The sequence below is a fragment of the Magallana gigas genome, chromosome 4 (genome assembly GCF_963853765.1).
Source record: "Magallana gigas chromosome 4, xbMagGiga1.1, whole genome shotgun sequence".
NCBI classification, from domain to species: domain Eukaryota; kingdom Metazoa; phylum Mollusca; class Bivalvia; order Ostreida; family Ostreidae; genus Magallana; species Magallana gigas.
The window spans coordinates 40,672,939-40,680,304 of NC_088856.1; the positions used below are offsets into that span (position 1 = coordinate 40,672,939).

At 34.0% G+C, this 7,366-nt stretch overlaps 1 long non-coding RNA gene across 1 annotated transcript; it reads left to right on the plus strand.

The window, feature by feature from the left end:
* The first annotated feature begins 2,504 nt into the window (after nt 1-2,504).
* LOC117684835 (uncharacterized) lies at nt 2,505-6,711 on the plus strand. Its single transcript, XR_010713218.1, has 3 exons — nt 2,505-2,801; nt 3,251-3,442; nt 6,368-6,711. It is a non-coding gene; the product is annotated as an uncharacterized lncRNA (long non-coding RNA).
* Nucleotides 6,712-7,366: the final 655 nt, after the last annotated feature.

Genomic DNA, 7,366 nt, shown 5'->3' on the forward strand with positions numbered 1-7,366 from the left:
CATCAGTGTATATACATGTATATATGTGTTTTACTATCATGATAAAAGTATTGGTTGTTGTTATCCCGTGTACAATAAATTGTAATTGAATGAAAAGATTTTAGCGAACGCGAATAACTTAATGTAATTTTTTTTAACCTGACCTTGAAAAAAAGTTGTTCAGATTTAGCAAATCAATTTAACCCCTCACCCTTATCCTGACTCTGGGAAAGTTTGCTTCAGTCTGGTCGGACCGGGAACACAAAGGGCCCGGCTCCGGGTGCGGTAGCCCGCCTCTGAAGCGAACACAGAACGTACCGGTTGACGCCCGGCTCCGCATAGGCTCTATGGTGATGCTCGTCTTGTCCGAGCCGGCGCTACGGATACGGCGGCAGACGGGGAAGAATGGCCTGTCCGCAGAGGCTTTGCGTCTATTGTCCGGCAAGTCTGCTCCGGTGCTCGAAGCGATGACTTACTCGCAGCAAGGATCCACAGACCCTCCGGACGAAATGACAATACCCGGCGCTCGGTGGGAAGATACATGAACATGTATCAAGCAGGGGATTTCCAGTGAAATGGAGAAATCGCACTTTCCCTGACGAAATTCTCCACTACAAAATTGGAACTCATCAAAATCGGAGAGGGGGGGGGGGTACCGAAGCAGAAGACAGAAGCGATTTCCCTGTGTCTGCATGGTCGGTCTGGGTTAGGGTTAACCATCATCCAGAGAGAGAGAGAGAGAGAGAGAGAGAGAGAGAGGAGAGAGAGAGAGAGAGAGAGAGAACTCAAATGAGGCATCTACATGGCGTAAGATCATCTACATGGCGTAGACATATCAAAATCTATAAGTTTTGGGTGGGATAAAAAAAATAAAAAAGGGAGATTGCAATAATTATTGCTGTTCAATTAAGAAATACAATTGTTACAATGTAGAAAATGGTTTGCGCTCACGCGATAACCATTGAGACTTCAAAAAAGAAAGATTTCTTAGTCTACGTTTTTGCTCTTTTGTAGCTTGATTTAAGGGAAAAAAATACATTTACAAATATTTATACTTACATATATTTAATGATTTTACATTGTTCATACGTTCACAGTTGTGTATATGTAAAATAAATGAGATGGAGATAAGTGAATATTTCCGGAATCAATAAAAATGTTTTCTTCTATAAAATCACGGACTGTGTTGACTCTATGAACAAACGACAGACTTACAACCGGACACCATGTTTAATTCGTAAAGCCTCTGCCTATCCCTGGTCATCGTCGGTACCATCTGACATAGGTATGCCGACAGACCTTCCATATATAGAAGAATTGTTGTTCCTCTAAATCACCGCCAGGATCAACAATACTGCACGTACTTTTGCTTATTTATTGGTTTTAGAGAGAGAGAGAGAGAGAGAGAGAGAGAGAGAGAGAGAGAGAGAGAGAGAGAGAGAGAGAGAGAGAGAGAGAGAGAGAGAGAGATTACATTCTTACAATTATTAGGCTTATACTTCAGATCAATTGTAAACGTGTAAGTCATATTATTCACGGAAGCTTTATGATACATATCCTTAAATTACATGAGGAAAACTTAGAGTAATCGTTTTATTTTTTAACAACATCAGAGAAAACATTTTCCTTAAACATGTTCCCCTGATGCATATTTACGATGTCTCGTTTACAAACATGCCTGCATCACTGACTATTGTATAACGTCTGTCTATCGCTTGAGGTTTTTCTCCATGCACATGATGTCATCTTACTCGTATGACGACTTTCTTTGTTGCTTGACTATTTGATCACAAATTTCATTTCTAAGCAATTATGTAAATTTTATATACTTTTATATCGCCTTAAGATATGTTTAAAGATCATTACAAAAGTTGATATTTTTGTGTCGCCTCAAACGCTGACATCGCCATTTCACTACGAAATGAAACATTTTTTTATGGGTGAAAAAAAAGAGCATGAACATATTTTATCCTCTTTTTAATTTCTTTATCATTTAATTTGAAAAGTACTTTTCGTCACGATATTCATTTCTTTATGCGGATTTTAACTTTTCATTTTTTATTTTCATTATTGAGTGAATAACGCTACTTATCTACGCAATTTTGGGACAATCCTCGTATAACATTGTGAATTAGTTTTTGATATTAATAAGAAATATTATGTGAACAACCCTGTTAGCCTTGCAAAGTTTTACAAACCCGTGAGTCAAATGTCATGACTTATCTTATGGCTGTATCCTTACAAATTACAAACAGTGTCTATTTGTCCCTTTGTTTGCCTACATGTAAATGTACCTGCCCGTCTCTCTCTCTCTCTCTCTCTCTCTCTCTCTCTGATATAAAAGTGTGTGACATAAAGTAACATCTCTTCTGTTTACCAAATCACTTGAATAAAATGAGAGAGAGAGGTCTCTCTCTCTATATCTCTCTAATATAAAAGTGTGTGACATAAAGTAACATCTTTTCTGTTTACCAAAACACTTGAATAAAATGAGAGAGAGAGAGAGAGAGAGAGAGAGAGAAAGAGAGAAAGAGAGAGACTTGGATAGATCGTAGATCATGTTACATATCGAAAGAAGACACGTCTGTTGTTCATTGGGAAATAAATCTAGACTGAGTGAGTGGTCTAAGGTGCGGCCTAATTAGTGTAGAACGGTTGCCGTGGAGCCATGCTGTGTCGTTTTTGTATTAGCATAAACAGGTCGGTCCGCGCTATAGAATTGTTTCAGATGTTTACAAGCTTTGCATTTCGAAGATACAAACAACGTATTTGGTTACTGCATGTAAATCATGGATGACGAGGAGAAAAATCCTAAGTCAAAGGTACGTTTTTAAATTGTTGAAGTTAAAATATAAGGAGAAAATAGACTACTTTGAATACAAATTTTACGTCACGAATATTTTGCTTTTTTTCAAACCAATAAAAACGTAATCTTAAGAATTCCCTACATTTATACTAACGATGTGGACGCTGAAAAAATGGGTTAAGGAACAGACGATTGTGAAGTTTCTCTTTTGGATAGCGGGTCATGCCGAGAACAATCCGATTGTGTCAGAACATTGGAAGGCTTCAAAAACCTATCATGCCTATTGGCAAATAACTCTATAGTTAAATTTGGAATTTCTATTTCATGCAGTGCATTTTTAGGAAAAAATATCTCAATAACATTGGTGGTAATCTCGGCATTTCTATCGGCGATTTGTCAAATACGTCTGCATTGACCATGTTTAGACACTGTCAAATTATTCTAATGTTCCTTTTTTCCGTTTAGAAGACTCTTACAAAGCCTCCTCCGTTATGTGCCGTGATTTTCTCGAACACCACGTAAAAGGCTACACGCTCGGACTCGGAAGTTGCTGTGATCATAATCCTACGTTTGAATCAGATGTCACAATACTAATATTCAAGCGCCCGCTAATGAATCTACTGGCTGAAAGGATCCATTCAAAAGCATTACCCGAAGGTAGGTTGTCATACACTAAACGTTTATAAATATATCCTTTTATATAGTAATGATTATGTTTATAGTCTTCCTTTAAAAAATCACAATATTGCATCAATATTGGGACATGAAGCTACAGAAAATCGAGCTAGATTAATTCGTCGTAGTCTTCAAAGGTCTGTCAAAGAAACACAAGTATATGTAGAAAGGTTTGATTTTCATTAACTAAGAAAAACGTTTAGTACAGGCTACATGAAAATTCAGAACATTTTCGCAAATTCGAAAAGAGCACACATTTAGTTTAATGTGATGCATACCGGTATTTATAATGATATATTTGCTTCTAAGATTATAACACATGTTTTGATGTTGATGTCTTTTACGGTAGATTGCTTTGCTTATATTTATGAAAGAAATGAATTGCAAATATTATTTGCAATATTTGTTTTTCATATTTTGATTCATAAAACATGGATCTCGAATCAAACTTTAAAATGCTCCCCCCCCTCCCCCACAAATTAAGTGTCTTGTTTATATAACAAAAACATGTACATGTAGTTGGGATAAAGACAAAACCGTTGTATGGATTAAGTGAAAATAGCTCTTTCTATTTACGTATGACCACTGTTCTCTATCATTTAAATAGTATTGCCATACAGAAACATTTTATTCATGTAAAGTTTATATACAAAAAACTGCATTTATGTATAAATCTCAACGTCACGTAGGATCCCATATTCTACAATAATGTATGACAGATAATGATCACATGTTAAATAATTCAAGGTCACTTGAAGTATTACTGAAATTTAGAATTGAACAACATGATTGTACAATCTCCCAGAGCTCTGATGCAAAACAGAGTACTGATTTTGTATGCATCATACTGATCAAGTTTTGTGCGCAGCGATATTCATTTTTTGTCTGTAAAAATACCAAATATACAAGGCAAATCCCTGTTGAAAATCAAATAAATGAAATAACATATGTTCAATTATATGAAAGTTGCAATAAAAAAATATTTTAGAACTTGTAGTATACAATGTCCTTATAGTAAGTAAAAAGTAAAAAAAAAACCCTAAAATAACTACTTGTCTATTAACTAAATTAATAATCTGTCGAAATTAGAAATTAATTTTTGTCATCCAAACAAATATCGGACTTTTATCTTATCCTTATTCGTGTTATTTACGTGCCTTGCCCAGCTCAGCCGAGATACACACTGCGTATTATCTCATTATTTCATCTAAATTCAAGTTGATGTTGAACATTGATTTAGATACTTCTTAATATTAACTTAAGTCACAAACTTAAATTAGAATCATTAAGATTAGCTGGACTAGAAAAGAAATAATATTATTTATGCAGACGACCAATTTGAACTTCATAACGATTGTTAATTGTTGAAATTTGTGCTGGGGTATAATCACGACAATAATGTATATCTGGTCATTTTTGCGATAATCAAATACTCGCTTTTTCGCAACAATTATATTCAAATTCGAATGCTACTGCCTAGTTTTTTTTAATCGCAGAAAATGGCTGACGATAATACAAGAAGTTACAAAATTTTCATATTTTTTGCAAATTTTGTGAATACGAAAAAGGTTAGGATATAAGGTATAAATATAGCTTCGAAAAAATCTCCAATTTCACAGCATGGCTAAAGTTACTCATATAATCGTTTAGGTCGTGTGGCCTCATGTAAATAAAAACGTTGTTTCCCCAGCTTAGTTTTTTATAACAGAAAATAAATATGACGTGTACACAAAACAATGAAATTTCATTTCAAATTGCTTTTTATGAATCAAACTTTGCGACAGTTTGATGTATAAAGTTAAACGCTAAATTTTAATTAATGCATCAGCTGTTTGTAAAAGTTTTTACATTATAAAATTGTGTCCTATTCAAGATTTGATTTTCATCGAAAAATTGATAACAACTGATAAAGAATCTGTTTGTGCTATATTAATTAGGTTTATGCTGATTTGCGTTAGTTAAGGAAAAAATATTCTTGACAGTCTCTATGTATTCTGATTATTTAAGTCATATGTATCCAAATTGACCGCAGTTGAATTGAAAGTCAGATTTTATTGATTTACCCAAAATATCTTAATTATTCAATTAACAACAACTTCTTTTATAAATAGTAAAATGAATTCACAGGCAGTTAACCTGTAAATTATGGGATGGAAGTAGTAAAATAAAATCCATGTTTAACAAATGATACGTATTTGATATACTAGATGATAAACATTAAGGGGATTTGTGTGTTCATCAAGATTTTTTTGTACGTTATTCTATTCCGACTTTTTCCTTATTTCCTTTCCTTGACTTATGGTTTAAAAATAGAATGAAGTAGCAACTGGTGTGATATTCTGAGGAGTTGACAATGCTTAAAACTTAACTGAAATTGATCATATATAATTGTATTTAGCTGATGTACATGTATGTTGCTTAAATGTTTTTTGTTGCATTCGACGGGAAAAATACAAACTTTTTCGGCTTTCCACTGTTCAATATGCAGTTTAATGATGCACCTGAAAATATTACCGTTTTTGCAATATCTATTGTATTAAATATGAACCCATAATCGCATAAATACAGCTGTACATGCATTAGGACATTGATTACAGACGGGGAAGGGGATGATTAGTGGGACGTATCTCTTCTAGATTTTGTTCTTTAGGTTAAATGTCGCTATTGAGTTTTATCACCGTCCCAAATTAAATGTATCAGATAAAAGACTGTTTTCGAGAAGAAGAAAAAATCCCCCACACTCCTGGTGCCCGCTGAAGATGTAAACAGTTACTTCATTATTTTATTGGCAAAATGTATTCATTTGTAAGGATAGAAATGCATCATCACTTTTGATATAGGAAACATAGATTTGTTGCCTTTATCGAAGATCTAATTAAAAAGATTGAAAAAAATATGTATTTTCAGGTGCCATTTTCTTGTGCACATGAGGATGTATGATTCAGCAACGAGGCTAAAAAACTGAGGAGTAAATGATGCCGGAACGTTCTATGATCCCATTGAGCTACTTCTTAACGTCAACATGATTATTAATTTAATTATGACATTAACACCCTGGTGCAAAGTAGTATGTGTGAATTGAGAAAATTTACTCGTCCTTTTCACTACAAGATTACAAACAACGGTTAGATAGTGAAAACGTTCTAGATAAGGATGGATGACTCTCCTACATGTAACAAGAAACCCAAAGGAGGTAAACAAACATGGTTAAAGTGTCGCAAAATTCGTAGCATAAGAGGACGCTATAATTTGCGTCAATTTTGAATAAAGGGGAAAATGTATGTGTTTGATTTCTAATAAAAGTTACCTTTATTCTGTTAATTATAATGCTCAATTCGATCACGTAACAAATATATCAAATATTAAACAATAAAAAATATTTATTTTCCTGCCAGGAAAGTAATGCCTCCTCGTGAATATCAATCTATCACGTGATATCGACAGCTAACTTTAGCCTATCATACCAAAACTGGTGAAGGGTCAACATCTTTATAATTGTGATAGTTTCACAAAGGAAAGGATATTTTCAGTAAAGCATAAATTTGTCCGATATACGAGTACAAACAAAAGAAAAAAATACAAGCCTGTGAGTAGATATGAATACTTCCTTTAAAGAAATGACGTAGACCTGTGTTTTTCCCCTATGTGCTATTAATTAATAGATCCTATAAGTGTTAATGCAGAAGTAAGGGTATCGTGAATGGCAAGCGTATTTTACTCATTATACATGTAGGTATTTCAAATTTACAACTGTTAAGCATATTAAAAATCAAGTTGGATATTTAATTAGGCAAACAATAACGACCACCTAGTTCTCCGCGGACATGCGCAATGAGGTCGGTTTGCTCTTCCTTCATCAATATTCATGAAAAGGTATATTTTCCTGGCAGGAAAATAAACAATTAA